Genomic DNA, 16,834 nt, shown 5'->3' with positions numbered 1-16,834 from the left:
CCTTACAGTTGTGGGAATTGGCCTATAGTGCCTTCAGAAAGTATTCATACCTCTTGACTTATTCCAAATTTTGTTGTTACAGCCTGAATTCTAAATTCATTTTTTTTTTAAATCTAAATTCTACACACGATACCCCAATAATGACAGTTATTGTAAATTTCATAGAAAATAAAATCTGAATTTTTTTATTTTTTTTTATTTAATTTAATTTACACCCGAGTCAATACTTTGTAGAAACACCTTTGGCTGAGATTACAGCTTTGAGTCATCTTGAGTATGTATATCAACATTGTACATCTGGATTTAGGGATTTTCTCCCATTCTTGCAGATTTTCTCAAGCTCTGTTAAGTTAGATGGGGAGCAGCAATCTTCAAGTCTTCCACAGATTTTCAATGGGATTCAAGTCTGTGGTTTGGCTGGGCCACTCTAGCAGACTTTCACATTCTTGTTATGAAGCCATTCAAGCGTTGCTTTGGCTGTATGCTTGGGGTCATTGTCCTGTTGGAACGTAAATCTTTGCCCCCAAAAGGACGTTTGCACTCTAAAGCAGATCCTTTTCAGTCTCCCTGTCCCTGCCCCATAGCATGATGCTGCCACAAATTTGCAAACATTTCTAAAAACATGTTTTATTTTGTCATTAATGTGTATTTTGTGTAGATATGTGAGCAAAAAAAATAGATTTATCAATGTTGAGTTCAGGCTGTAACAACAAAATGTGGAATGAGTCAAGGGGTATGAAGACTTTCTGAAGGCACTATATGGATAGGGCTAAATTGAAATGTTTCTTACAGAAGAATTTTGAAAAGCATATGCATTATTACACTGAGAAAGAAAAAATCCTATCAAATTGTATTTGTCACATGCTTCGTAAACAAGTGTAGACGAACAGGGAAATGCTTAATTATGCGTCCTTCCCAACAATGCAGAAAGCAAAAAAAGAGAAAGAATAGAAAACTAACACGACGAATAAATACACAATGAGTAACAATGACTTGAGTATCACGGGGTACCAACACCGAGTCGATGTGCAGAGGTACGAGGTAATTGAGGTAGATATGTACATATAGGCAGGGATAAACTGACTAGGCAACAGGATTAGTAGCATGTGATGAGTCAAAAGAGTTTGTGCGAAGAGTCAATGCACATAGTCCTGGTAGCTATTGGTTAACTATTTAACTACATTGAACAAAAATATAAACGCAACATGTAAAGTGTTGGTCCCATGATTTACGAGCTGAAATAAAAGATCTCATTTGCACAAAAAGCTAATTTCGCACAAATTTTCTGCACAAATTTGTTTATATTCCAGTTAGTGAGCATTTTTCCTTTGCCAAGACAATCCATCCACCTGACAGGTGTGGCATATCAAGACGCTGATTAAACAGCATGATCATTACACAGGTAATTTAATATTCATGCCAGATAATTTAATATGAATTTCTTTACCATTCATTTCTTTACCATAAGCTGCGTCCAATGTCAGTAAGTCACACCGGCCTCACAACCGCAAACCACGTGTATGGTGTGTGGGCGAGCGGTTTACTGATGTCAACATTGTGAACAGAGTACCCCATGGTGGCGTTGGGGTTATGGTATGAGCAGGCATAAGCTACGGACAATGAGCACAATTGCATTTTATCGATGGCAATTTGAATGCACAAAAATACAGTGACGAGATCCTGAGGCCCATTTTTTGGGGGTCGTATCTGTGATCAACAGATGCATATCTATATATATATTATTTATTTAAATGGACCGATTTGGCATGCTTGTATGCCATCAAAGCGGTATTTATTATAATACTCAACGTCTCATCTTTCCAAATACATTGATTCTTTGTAATTAACAGCAAATCCCTCACTCAGACAACAAAAATATTGCATAACTGACCCCATATAGCAGGGGGGCACTTCTTGTCACGAGTGGTGCTCAAGTTCAGAATGGCTGTCTGTCAAAACCCATAAAGAGCTGTGATGCGCAGAGCCTGAGCTCTGATGTCATGTATAGCATGTTACTGTACAGCCACTGCGTTCCAATGTACAGTTGAAGTTTACATACACCTTAGCCAAATACATTTAAACTCGTTTACATACACTCAATTACTATTTGGTAACATTGCCTTTAAATTGTTTAACTTGGGTCAAACGTTTCGGGTCGCCTTCCACAAGCTTCCCACAATAAGTTGGGTGAATTTTGTCCCATTCCTCCTGACAGAGCTAGTGTAACTGAGTCAGGTTTGTAGGCCTCCTTGCTCGCACATGCTTTTTCAGTTCTGCCCACAAATGTTCTATGGGATTGAGGTCCGGGCTTTGTGATGGCCACTCCAATACCTTGACTTTGTTGTCCTTAGGCCATTTTGCCACAACTTTGGAAGTATGCTTGGGGTCATTGTCCATTTGGAAGACACATTTGCGACTCATTTTCCTTCCTCATGTTGTCCCTCCTGCAGCAAAGCACCCCCACAACATGATGCTGCTACCCCCATGCTTCACGGTTGGGATGGTGTTCTTCGACTTGCAAGACTCCCCCTTTTTCCTCCAAACATAACGATGGTCATTATGGCCAAACAGTTCTATTTTTGTTTCATCAGATGAAGAGATTTCTCCAAAAAGTACGATCTTTGTCCCCATGTGCAGTTGCAAACCGTAGTCTGGCTTTTTAATGACTGTTTTGGAGCAGTGGTTTCTTCCTTGCTGAGTGGCCTTTCAGGTTATGTCGGCATAGGACTCATTTTACTGTAGATATAGACACTTTTGTACCTGTTTCCTCGAGCATCTTCACAAGGTATTTTGCTGTTGTTCTGGGATCGATTTGCACTTTTCGCACCAAAGTGCGGACATCTCTAGGACACAGAACACGTCTCCTTCCTGAGTGGTATGACGGCTACGTGGTCCCATGGTGTTTATACTTGCATACTATTGTTTGTACATATGAACGTGGTACCTTCAGGCGTTTGGAAATTGCTCCCAAGGATGAACCAGACTTGTGGAGGTCTACAATTGTTGTTCTGAGGTCTTGAATGATATCTTTTGATTTTCCCATGATGTCAAGCAAAGAGGCACTGAGTTTGAAGGTAGGCCTTGAAATACATCCACAGGTCCATCTCCGATTGACTCAAATGATGTCAATTAGCCTATCAGAAGCTTCTAAATCCATTACATAATTTTCTGGAATTTTCCTGCTGCCTTAAAGGCACAGTCAATTTAGTGTGTGTAAACTTCTGACCCACTGGAATTGTGATACAGTGAATTGTAAGTGAAATAATCTGCCTGCAAACAATTGTTGGAAACATTACTTGTCATGCACAAAGTAGATGTCCTAACCAACTTGCCAAAACTATAGTTTGTTAACAAGAAATGTGTGGAGTGGTTGGAAAAACAAGTTTTAATGACTCCAACCTAAGTGTATGTAAACTTCCGACTTCGACTGTAGGTACTTATCAGTGTCCAAATCTGCCATTTTCAACCCGTATACAGGTACGAGTGTAAAGGGCTACACAAAGACAATCCACAAGAACCAACTTTGGTCTGCTGTCTCTCTTGGCATGTAAAAGAGCGAGACCGTTAGGAGGGGGAAGTTGACTTCTCTTGGTGTCAGGATGAGTGGCCTCAAGCTAGGCCCATCTCATGGCTAGCAAATTAATTACACCAACTACAATACCTCTCTTGCCAATTGGCCTGGACCCTTTGTCGACACGGAGCCCCGCCGATCCATCTCAACTGGTCTGCTGACGTAATTCGGCTAATGTGCTCTTAACCGGCCTTTGCGTCATGGATGTTGGTGATGATTCATCTGATAGCCCGGCCCGCTAGCTTCCTGAACGCCATGTCTCCAGCTCGCCTAGCATAGTCATCGACTACCAAATGGCTCCCTGTTTCATCTACTGCTGCTCATTGGACCATATGATCACTCAGCTACACAGATGATGCCTGCTGGACTGTACATTAACACGGTACTTCATTTTGTTTATCTGTTGGCCCCAGCTTCGAACTCAGGCCCTGTGTGTAGCTAACTGACCCTCTCTGCCCATTCAACGCCATTTACCCGTTGTTGTCCTAGCTCTTTACCCGTTGTTGTTGTCCTAGCTCTTTACCCGTTGTTGTCTCACCCGTTGTAGTCTTAGCTCGCCCAATCAAGACCTGTGATTGCTTTATACCTTTCTCTAATGTCAATATGCCTTGTATACTGTTGTTTAGAGCAGTTCTCATTGTTTTATTTTACTGCAGAGCCCCCTTGTACCACCACCCACACATGCGGAGACCACACCTAGCTTTACTGGCACCTCCAGAGATGCAACTTCTCTGTCACTCAATGCCTAGGTTTACCCCCCACTGTACTCGCACCCTACCATACCCTTGTCTGTACACTATGCCCTGACTCTATCCTACCACGCCCAGAAATCTGCTACTTTTATTCTCTGTTCCCAAAGCACTAGACGACCAGTTTGTATAGCCTTTAGCCGTACCCTCATCCTACTCCTCTCCTCCTCTGTTCCTCTGGTGATGTAGAGGTTAACCCAGGCCCTGTGTGTCCCCAGGCGCTCTCATTTGTTGACTTTTACCACCGTAAAAGCCTTTGGTTCATGCATGTTAACATCAGAAGCCTTTGCTTTATTCACTGATTTTAGCACACTCCACCAACCCTGATGTCCTAGCTGTGTCTGAATCCTGGCTTAGGAAGGCTACCAAAAATTCTGAAATTTCCATCTCCAATTACAACATTTTCCGTCAAGACAGAACTGCTAAAGGGAGAGGAATTGCAATCTACTGTAGAGAGCCTGCAGAGTTCTGTCATACTATCCAGGTCTATGCCCAAACAGTTTGAGCTTCTACTTTTAAAGATCCATCTCTCCAGAAATAAGTGCCTCACTGTTGCCGCTTGTTATAGACCCCCCCTCAGCTCCCAGCTGTGCCCTGGACATCATATGTGAATTGATTGCCCCCCATCTATCGTCAGAGTTCGTACTGCTAGGTGACGTAAATTGGGATATGCTTAACACCCCGGCTGTTCTACAATCTAAGATAGACGCCCTCAACCGTAAGGCTCTCCAGAGGGTAGTGAGGTCTGCACAACGCATCACCGGGGGCAAACTACCTGCCCTCCAGGACACCTACACCACCCGATGCTACAGGAAGGCCATAAAGATCATCAAGGACATCAACCACCCGAGCCACTGCCTGTTCACCCCGCTGTCATCCAGAAGGCGAGGTCAGTACAGGTGCATCAAAGCTGGGACCGAGAGACTGAAAAACAGCTTCTATCTCAAGGCCATCAGACTGTTAAACAGCCACCACTAACATTGAGTGGCTACTGCCAACACACTGTCAATGACACTGACTCTACTCCAGCCACTTTAATCATGGGAATTGATGGGAAATTATGTAAATATATCACTAGCCACTTTAAACAATGCTACCTTATATAATGTTACTTACCCTACATTGTTCATCTCATATGCATACGTTGATACTGTACTCTATATCATCGACTGCATCCTTATGTAATACATGTATCACTAGCCACTTTAACTATGCCACTTGGTTTACATACTTATCTCATATGTATATACTGTACTCGATATCATCTACTGTATCTTGCCTATGCTGCTCTGTACCATCACTCATTCATATATCCTTATGTACATATTCTTTATCCCCTTACACTGTGTATAAGACAGTAGTTTTTTTTTTGGAATTGTTAGTTAGATTACTTGCTCGTTATTACTGCATTGTCGGAACTAGAAGCACAAGCATTTCGCTACACTCGCATTAACATCTGCTAACCATGTGTATGTGACAAATAAAATTTGATTTGATTTGATTTGATTTGATTTAATCTCACACAAATGATCAAGGAACCTACCAGGCACAACCCCAAATCCGTAAACATGGGCACCCTCATAGATCTCATCCTGACCAACTTTCCCTCTAAATACACCTCTGCTGTTTTCAACCAGGATCTCAGTGATTACTGCCTCATGGCCTGCGTCTTGTTATGCGTCCGCGGTCAAACAACCATCCCTCATCACTGTCAAACACTTCCTAAAACACTTCTGCGAGCAGGCCTTTCTAATCATCCTGGTCCGGGTATCCTGGAAGGATATTAACCTCATCCCGTCAGTAGAGGATTCCTGGTTGTTCTTTAAAAGTGCGTTCCTCACCATCTTAAATAATGCCCCTTTCAAAAAATTTGAACTAAGAACAGATATAGGCCTTGGCGTACTGCACTAGCTTCAAATAGTTCCCCCGATATGCAACTTTTCAGGGAAGTCAGGAACCAATAAACACATTCAGTTATGAAAGCAAAGGCTAGCTTTTTCAAACAGAAATTTGCATCCTGCAGCACTAATTCCCAAAAGTTTTGGGACACTGTAAAGTCCATGGAGAATACCCAGCTGCCCACTGCACTGAGACTAGGAAACACTGTCACCACTGATAAATCCACAATAATCGAATTTCAATAAGCATTTCTCTATGGCTGGCCATGCTTTCCATCTAGCTACCCCAACCCCGGCCAACAGCTCTGCACCACCCGCAGCAACTGGTCCAAGCCCCCTCCCCCCCTGCTTATCCTTCACCCAAATCCAGACAGCTTATGTTCTGAAAGAGCTGCAAAATCTGGACCCCTACAAATCAGCTGGGCTAGACAATCTGGACCCTCTCTTCCTCAAATTATCCACCGCCATTGTTGCAACCCCTATTACTAGTCTGTTCAACCTCTTTCATATCGTCTGAGATTCCTAAAGATTGGAAAGCGGTCACGGTCATACCCCTCTTTAAAGGGCGAGACACTCTAACTGTTAGACCTTTATCCATCCTGCCCTGCCTTTCTAAAGTCTTCGAAAGCCAAGTGAACAAACAGATCACCGACTATTTCGAATCCCACCGTACCTTCTCCGCTACGCAATCTGGTTTCTGAGCTGGTCACGGGTGCACCTCAGCCACGCTCAAGGTCTTAAACGATATAACCACCATCGATAAAATACAGTATTGTGCGGCCGTCTTCATCGACCTGGCAAAGGCTTTCAACTCTGTCAATCACTGTATTCTTATCGGCAGATTCAACAGCATTGCTTTCTCTGAATGCCTCGCCATGTTCACCAACTACTTCTAGGAGTTCAGTGTGTCAAATCGGAGGGCTTGTTGTCCGGACCTCTGGCAGTCTCTATGAGGGTGCTACAGGGTTCATTTCTCGGGCCGACTCTTTTCTCTGACTATATCAATGATGTCGCTCTTGCTGAGGGTGATTCTTTGATCTACCTCTACGCAGACGATCAAACTTGACTATTTAGAGGAAGTAAAAGTCGTAACAAGGTTTCCGTAGGTGAACCTGTGGAAGGATCATTCTGTATACATCTGGCCCTTCTTTGGAGACTGTGTTAATACCTTGGTGTCTGGCTAGACTGTAAACTCTCCTTCCAGACTCACATTAAGCATCTCCAATCCCAAGTGAAATCTAGAATCGCCTTCCTATTTTGCAGCAAAGCCTCCTTCACTCATGCTGCCAAACATACCCTCATAAAACTGACTTTCCTACTAATCCTTGACTTCAGCGACATAATTTACAAAATAGCCTCCAACACTCTACTCAGACTGCATCCAATTTGCTATCACAGTGCCATCCGTTTTGTCACCAAAGCCCCATATGCTACTCACCATTGCGACCTGTAGGCTCCCATTGGCTGGTCCTCGCTACATATTCATCTCCAAACCCACTGGCTCCAGGTCATCTATAAGTCTTTGCTAGGTAAAGCTCTGCCTTATCTCAGCTCATTGGTCACCCACTTGTAGCACGCACTCCAGCAGGTATATTTCACTGGTCATCCCCAAAGCCAACACCTACTTTTGCTGCCTTCCAGTTCTCTTCTGCCAATGACTGGAACAAATTGCAAAAATCACTGAAGTTGGAGACTTATATCTCTCTCTCTAACTTTAAGTGTCAGCTGTCAGAGCAGCTTACCGATCGCTGCAGCTGTACACAGGCCATCTGTAAATAGCCCATCCAACCAACTCCCTACCTCATCCCCATATTTGTTATTTTTTCTGCTCTTTTGCACACCAGTATTTCTACTTACGCATCCTCATCTGCACATATATCACTCCAGTGTAAATTGCTAAATTGTAATTACTTCACCACTATTGGCCTATTTATTGCCTTACCTACTCCTTGCCTCCTACTACTTTTGCATACACTGTATACAGATTTTTCTATTGTGTTATTGACTGTATGTTTGTTTATCCTGTGTGTAACACTGTTGTTTTTGTCACACTGCTTTGCTTTATCTGGGCCAGGTCGCAGTTGTAAATGAGAACTTGTTCTCAACTGGCCTACCTGATGAAATAAATAAATAAGTAAAAAGATTGTTAGGAGGGGAGGTTGACTTCTCTTGGTGTCAGGAGAGAGACCGTTAGGACTCCAGGTAGCCTAGTGGTTAGAGCGTTGGACTAGTAACCGGAAGGTTGCAAGATCGAATCCCTGAGCTGACAAGGTAAAAATCTGTCTTTCTTTCTGCCCCTGAACAAGGCAGTTAACCCACTGTTCCTAGGCCGTCATTGAAAATAAGAATTTGTTCTTAACTGACTTGCCTAGTTAAATAAAGGTAAAATATATATATATATTTTTTAAAGAATGCAAAGTTGACTTCTCTTGGTGTCAGGAGAGAGACAGTTAGGAGGGACAGTTGACTTCTCTTGGTGTCAGGAGAGAGACAGTTAGGAGGGAAAGTTGACTTCTCTTGGTGTCAGGAGAGAGACAGTTAGGAGGGAAAGTTGACTTCTCTTGGTGTCAGGAGAGAGACAGTTAGGAGGGACAGTTGACTTCTCTTGGTGTCAGGAGAGAGACAGTTAGGAGGGAAAGTTGACTTCTCTAGGTGTCAGGAGAGAGACAGGAGGGGGTAATAAATAGCCAACATGTGGTCATCGGATCTCTCCCTCCCTCTCCCCTTCTCTCCTTTCCCCCAAGTCCCTACCTAACCCAGTCTGTGAACTGACAAGCCAGCCTTGATAAAGATGGCTCCTCTCTCTCATACACGCATACAAAAACACTCTTCTACGTAAGACAACTCCCCACAACACCCGGCTGTAGCCACCAGTGGAATGCTTTGAAAAGGCATCCTTGCATCCTCCCTCTCTCTCCATCTCTCACTCTCTCTCATATTTAACACAACGCTAGCTAGTTAGCGTGCTAACGTCGTGAGGGACCCAAAGGTGAACGGGTTATAAACAACACTGCTCTGTTGGTGCTGGGTGAGAGCAACCCCCTCCCCCCCACTCCCAATGTTTGCTTTGAAGAGCATGTGTCAGTTTTGGCAGTTTGGCTCAGGGCCCATTGTCTCTCTATCTGCCTTGCTGGTAGAGGACTCAACTTCCTTATTTAATGTATTACTCATTGAACATAAAGCTGCAATATGTAACTTTGACGACCCGACCGAATTAACATAGAAATGTGAGTTGTAGATCTGTCATTCTCATTGAAAGCAAGTCTAAGAAGCGGTAATCTCTAGATCTGTTCTGTGTGCTATTTCTATTCTTCCCGTTCTTAAGTTTCGTTTTTGCATCTTATACTTTCGGTTTTGTACACCAGCTTCAAACAGCTAAAAATACAATATTTTGGGTTATTGAAAATATATTCAGTTGTTTAGATGGTACAATGATTCTCTACACTAAAATTGCTTGTGTTGTCACAAACTGAAATTATGCGAACTATTAGGAAATGGCAGAAAGATTTCTGCATATTGCATCTTAAACAATGGTTGTAGTTTTGAGTCTAATACAAGTAGCAAAGTTGCTCAAGGTGACGCAAAGTTAGCCCTGGTTTAAACACAATGCCTTCGGAAAGTATTCATACCCCTTTACTTTTTCTACATTTTGTTACGTTACAGCATTTTTCTAAAATAGATTTTTTTTTAAAGAACATCCTCAGAAATCTACACACAATATCCCATAAGGACAAAGCTTTTTTTACATAAGTATTCTGACCCTTTGCTATGAGACGCTAAATTGAGCTCAGGTGCATCCTGTTTCCATTGACCATCCTTGAGATGTTTCTACAACTTTATTGTTGTACACCTGTGGTAAATTCAATTGATTGGACATGGTTTTTAAAGGCACACACCTGTTTATGTAAGGTCCCACAGTTGGCAGTACATGTCAGAGCAAAAACCAAACCATGAGGTCGAAGGAATTGTCCTAGAGCTCCGAGAACGGATTGTGTCGAGGCACAGATCTGGGGAAGGGTACCAAAATAATTATGCAGTATTGAAGGTCCCCAAGAACACAGTGGCCTCCATCATTCTTAAATGGAAGAAGTTTGGAACCACAAAGACTCTTCCTAGAGCTGGCTGCCCGGCCAAACTGAGCAATCGGGGGAGAAGGGCCTTGGTCAGGGAGGTGACCAAGAACCCGATAGTCACTCTGACAGAGATCCAGAGTTCCTCTGTGGAGATGGGAGAACCTTCCAGAAGGACAACCATCTCTGCAGCACTTCGGCAATCAGGCCTTTATGGTAGAGTGGCCAGACGGAAGCCACTCATCAGTAAAAGGCACATGACAGTCCGCTTCAAGTTTGCCAAAAGGCACCTAAAGACTCCCAGGGCATGAGAAACAAGATTCTCTGGTCTGATGAAACCAAGATTGAACTCTTTGGCTTGAATGCCAAGCGTCACATCTGAAGGAAACCTGGCACCATCCCTATGGTGAAGCATGGTGGTGGCAGCATCAAGTTGTGTGGGTGTTTTCAGCGGCAGGTACTGGGAGACTAGTCAGGATCGAGGCAAATATGAACGGAGCAAAGTATTGAGAGATCTTTGATGCTCCAGAGCTGAAAATATCTGTGCAGCAACTCTCCCCATCCAACCTGATAGAGCTTGAGAGGATCTGCAGAGAAGAATGGAAGAAACTCCCCAAATACAGGTGTGCCAGGCTTGTAGCGTCATACCCAATAATATTTGAGGCCGTAATCGTTGCCAAAGGTGTTTCAACAAAGTCCTGAGTAAAGGGTCTGAATACTTATGTAAATGTGATATTTACATTTTTATTTACTTATAAATTAGCAAACATTTCTAAAACCCTGTTCGTTTTGTCATTATGGGGTATTTGTGTGTAGATTTGCTGAGGATTTTTTATGTATTTAATAAGTTTTTGCAATAAGGCTGTAACCGAACAAAATAAGGAAAAAGTCAAGGGGTCTGAATACTTTCCGAAGGCACTAATTTTTAATAAAGTAAGGGAGACTGAATGGTGGCTTTAAATCTATGGAAACGTGTCACAAGTGATTTGTCACCAGTGTTTTGTCCTCACACTGGTGTCCCCTCTAGCCCAGCAGGAGGGCTGTGGTGCGACCACCCGTATGACCTTGTCAGCTGACTCATGCGGTTGCCAGATTGGTGGCAGAATGATTGTGTGTGGAAGGGGATGGTGGTGGCGGTTGCTATATTTAAATCAATGTCTTTGGCTTCTGCAAGTTGATTGATTGAGAGTATTTTCACATAGGACTTGAAACCTAAAAAAAATGGCTACAGTTTCCAATAATCTATTGAAATAGTTGATTGCATAGCCTAATACTTCCATTAATCAATCCAACTTCATGAACTTAGCTGGCTATATAAGTAATATATATGAGCACCTTGTAATTAATTGAACACGATTATAAAGTTTTGCAAATAAAGTGTAACAACCAATACAGATGTGTTGTTCAGATTGAGGTTAAAAAGAGTTACAGAAGTTGACAGGAGTTACAATGAAGAAAAGGAGAGAAGCCGAGAGAGCGAGTGTGAGAGAGGATGGAGGGAAGGACCCAGCCAGGCAGTCAGACAAAACAAGATGGAGAGAGAGGGAAGAAGAGGCAGAGCAAATGGAGGTGGGAGGAGTCTGAGAGGAAGGGAGTGCGAGCTGCAAGGGGCCCAACGATAGATGAGGGGAGGGGACAGGACAGGATAGGACAGGACAGGAGAAGAGAGGAGAGGCGTGGAGAGGCATTCTTGTTTGCTGCTCTTTGGCACAGTGTGGAGACTTTTCCATCCACACACACACACACGCAGTGTAGTGTCTGTGTGTAGGATGGGGGGGTCAAAGCTGTAGTGAGAGTGATGGCTGGGAACAGATGTAGTAACAGCAGCCACTGCTGCCCCTCCTCCCCCGCACCATCTACACGCATGCACACACTCCTCTCCTGTAACACACAGCACTTTCTCTCCATGAGAGTGTGTTGGAATCTCCAAACAAGTGCAACACTCTCCTCCAGTTGCCTGCTTTGAAACATCACAACAGAAATCTGGAAACCTAGCACGGCCCTTGTGCAATCTCTCTCCTCTCCCCACACCTTTTTTTCCGCTTGGCCTTCTTTCGTTTCTCCAACTCCCCTCTGCATCGGTATCTCTTCTCTCCTCCCTCTCCTCCTGTCTCTCCTCCCCCTCTTTCTTTCCTCCATCTATCCCTCTTTCATCCTTCCTCTCCTCTCCCCTCTCCCTCTTCTCAGTTCCCACCATCTGTTGCAGTTCATTTTAGCAGGCCATAAAAAGTGCTGCCCAAGCGTTTGATCCACCAATCAGAGTGCGGGTTGGAGGGAGGGGGTAATACTCAGCTAATGAAAGAAAACAAATCCACGGCTAATCTTGAGATCTGCGGTTAACACACACACACCCCTTGGCCAACCCCCCACTATTCAACATGACCATATTACTTAGTCTGTGCTTTGTATTGCTAGTTGGAGCTGCTACTCCATTAGCTACATACTACTCCACAATACTTTGGTAGTTGTAAACCAGTGGCTTTCATTATTTTTCTGCATTATTTAAAAAGGTAGTGAGTTTTAATGACTCTGGTGGTCTGGGCATGGTGCTACTTGCAACACCAGGGAGTTTATGGTTTTTATATCCTGTGTGCGAGTGATTCCTCACGAAACCCAGACAAAAACAATGTAATCCATAGAATAGTACTTTGGAGGAAGGATTGTTGACATATATTTGACATTTGTATCTAAAAGCATTATTAAGAAATAAGTGATCCAAGTTGGCATATTTATAACATTTTGGCCTTACCCAGGCCTCCTTCAAGACTCCAGTGTTTCATCTGTAGGTGCTATAAGGCATTGTCATATGAAGCTTTACAGCTTGCTCTGTAATATGAGTACTAGTAGTGTTTTGATTTCAAAACAACTTTTTTTTAACATTTGATTTGTCCCCCAAAAATGATACAGTATGTAAGGAAAGTATTCAGGCCATTGACTTTTTCCACATTCTGTTTCGTTACAGCCTTATTCGAAAATGATTTACATAGTACCCCCCATCAATCTACAGACAATACCCCATAATGACAAAGCAAAAACAGGTTTTTAGAAATGTTTGCTAATGTATTTTTTTTTAACTATCACATTTACATAAGTATTCAGACCCTTTACTCAGTACTTTGTTGAAGCACCTTTTGGCTTCAACAGCCTCAAGTCTTCTTGGGTAGGATGCTACAAGTTTGGCACACCTGTATTTGCGGAGTTTCTCCCATTCCTCTCTGCCGATCCACTCAAGCTCTGTCAGGTGGGATGGGGAGCGTTGTTGCACAGCAATTTTCAGGTCTCTCAGGGATTTTCGATCGGGTTCAAGTCCGGGCTCTGGCTGGGCCGCTCGGACATTCAGAGACTTGTCCCGAGCTACTCCTGCATTGTCTTGGCTGTGTGCTTAGGGTCGTTGTCCTGCTGGAAGGTGAACCTTCGGATCAGTCTGAGGTCCTGAGCGCTCTGGAGTTGGTTTTCATCAACGATCACTCTGTACTTTGATCCGTTCATCTTTCCCTCGATCCTGACAAGTCTCCCAGTCCCTGCTGCTGAATAACAGCATGATGCATGATGCTGCCACCACCATGTTTCACCGTAGGGATGGTGCCAGGGTTCCTCCAGACGTGACGCTTCGTATTCAGGCCAAAGAGTTCAATCTTGGTTTCATCAGACCAGACAATCTTGTTTCTCATGGTCTGAGAGTCTTTAGGTACCTTTTGGCAAGCTCCAAGCGGACTGTCATGTGCCTATTACTTAGGAGTGGCTTCCGTCTGGCCACTCTACCATAAAGGCCTTATTGGTGGAGTGCTGCAGAGATGGTTGTCCTTCTGGAAGGTTCTCCCAGCTCCACAGAGGAACTCTGGAGCTCTGTCAGAGTGATCCCCCTGATTGCTCAGTTTGGTCGGGCGGCCAGCTCTAGGAAGTAAATAAGAATTTGTTCATAACTGACTTGCCTAGTTAAAGGTTATATAAAAAAAAATTAAAAGAAGAGTCTTGGTTCCAAACTTCGTCCATTTAAGAACAACAGAGGCTACTGTGTTCTGGTGGACCTTCAGTGCTGCAGAATTGTTTTGGTACCCTTCCCCAGAACTGTGCCTCGACAAAATCCCACCAAAATCCCTCTGACAAAAGTCTCGGAGCTCTACGGACTGCGCTGACATGCACTGTCAACTGTGGGACCTTTATATATAGACGCGTGCACCTTTCAAAATTATGTCCAATCAAGTTGTAGAAACATCTCAAGGATGATCAATGGAAACAGGATGCACCTGAGCTCAATTTCGAGTCTCATAGCAAATGGTCTGAATTCTTACGTCTGTTATTTCTATTTTTTTTATTTTAATACATTTATAAAAATTCTAAAAACCTGTTTTCTCTTTGTCACTATGGGGTATTGTGTGTAGATTGCTGAGGATTTGTATTTATTTAATCCATTTTGGAATAAGGCTGTAACGTAACAAAATGTAGAAAAAGTTAAGGGGTCTGAATACTTTCCGAAGCCACTGTATATGATGTTGAACATAATATACTCTACTGGCATATCAAAGTTCCAGTGTGGGATCTTTGCTAGTTTTAAAGTTATGATACGATTTGTAAGCACTACTGACAGAGTGAACGTGAAAATGGATTCAAAATGGTGGCCCAGATGAACAGATGATCTCCGCATGTGTGGTTCCCACTGTGAAGCATGGAGGAGGAGTTGTGGGGGTGCTTTGCTGGTGACACTGTCTGTTATTTATTTAGAATTCAAGGCACAATTAATCATCATGGCTACCACAGCATTCTGCAGTGATACACCAACCCATCTGGTTTGCGCTTAGTGGGGCTATCATTTTGTTTTTCAGCAGCACAATGACCCAAAACACCCTACACAGGCTGTGTAAGGGCTATTTGACCAAGAAAGAGAGTGATGGTGCTGCATCTGATGACCTGACCTCCACAATCCCCTGACCTCAACCCAATTGAGATGGTTTGGGATGAGTTGGACTGCAAAGTGAAGTGAAAGCAGCCAACAAGTGCTCAGCATATGTGGGAACTCCTTCAAGACTTTTTGAATAGCTTTCCAGGTGAAGCTGGTTGAGAGCATGCCAAGAGTGTGCAAAGCTGTCATCAAGGCAAAGAGTGGCTACTTTGAAGAATCTCAACCAACACTTTTTTGGTTACTACATGATTCCATGTGTTATTTCATAGTTTTGAGGTCTTAACTATTTTACAATGTAGAAAATAGTAAAACTAAATAAAAACCCTTGAATGAGTAGAAAAAATTAACTACAGTAAATAAAAAAGTTAGATGTTGGCATTTCAATTCCCTGTGTACCAAAATTGAACCTTGACCCCACAACCGCAATACGTACCCATCCGTGGGTTAGGCGAACCATTACACCCTTAGTCTGTAATGTCACTTCTCTACTCCCTCCCGGGACTCACTAGAATAAACACAACCAGCCGTCACCAGTCTGTTCAAGCTCACCTCTTTCACCCACACTCCCCCTTTCATCTCCTCCTTTTCCTCTCCTCCATCTCATCTCTCTACTTCTCCATTTCCAAGGCTTCCCCCCCTTCCCTTTCTCTCTTTCACCCTCAACTCCTGTCCTCCATCCCTTTATTTCTCTACCTTTTTTATTCACTTTGGTTAGGGTAAGTCGTTTGGAAAGCCAATGTAGAGGAATGTAGACACTAAAACACACACACACCCACAGACACACTCCAACCCTCCCTCCATGAGGAGGAGGAAGTGGCCTGGACCGGAGAGGAGCTTCCTGTGGGGCTGTGAACGGGAATCTGCAATTAACGGGGTGGGGGGGCTCTTATTTGGGCTCTCTCTCACCCCTCTTCTCTCCTCTTTCTTGCTCATTCTGTGTCTGTATCTCTCCTTCCCCCTTCTTTCTTTCCTTTTTCCATCTACCCCTCTCCTGCATCCTTCTCTTTTGTCCTCTCTCTCTGTCTGTCATTAGTCTGTTTTTCAGTCACCGTCTGTATTAGCTGGATCTCCTGTGATACTGTGTCATAGCATGTTAGCTGGGCCAGATAACAATAGTAGGCATAGTTAGGGATGTGTGCTGGATACAGGATGGGCCTGGGGGGATGGTACAGAAAGCGCCAGTCTAGCATGGAGTTAGAGATTAGCCCCCCCCAAACCCTCCCATCGGAGACTGCCCCGGGTGCGGAGAGTGGATAGGGAAACCAAGGGCTTGAATCTGTGTGTGTTTGATTGGGTAGTGGCTGGGGGCCTATGGCTTTACTTGACCATGGACCATAGACACTATTAGTGGCCTGCTGTGATTGGTTTCTTACTCAATTGTTGTTTTGCTGAGGATAGAAAGAAAGGGGAGGATATTTCATCCTCTTTCTCCCTCCCACCCGCCCTCTCTTGTCTCATACGAGACAGGTTTAATGTCATAAAACACAGGCTATCGTGTCTAGCTAGCGACATCAACTCGGCCAGTATTCTTTCGCTCTCCCTATCACAAGGTCACCCTCCTCTTCCTCCTCCCCTCTGCATTAACCTTCAGCCCCCTCAACCCCTCTAGGCCCTCCTTCCACTCCATAGCCAACCTATGCGCTAGT

General features: G+C 43.7%; 1 protein-coding gene across 4 annotated transcripts in view; it reads left to right on the top strand.

Moving 5' to 3' along the window:
• The window catches only part of LOC112233594 (ras-responsive element-binding protein 1), a 77,913-nt gene that overhangs the window by 34,254 nt on the left and 26,825 nt on the right, over nt 1-16,834 (top strand). The window lies entirely within an intron of this gene.

This window comes from Oncorhynchus tshawytscha, linkage group LG29 (genome assembly GCF_018296145.1).
Source record: "Oncorhynchus tshawytscha isolate Ot180627B linkage group LG29, Otsh_v2.0, whole genome shotgun sequence".
Lineage (NCBI taxonomy): Eukaryota > Metazoa > Chordata > Actinopteri > Salmoniformes > Salmonidae > Oncorhynchus > Oncorhynchus tshawytscha.
This window is presented reverse-complemented; position numbering and strand designations above follow the sequence as displayed.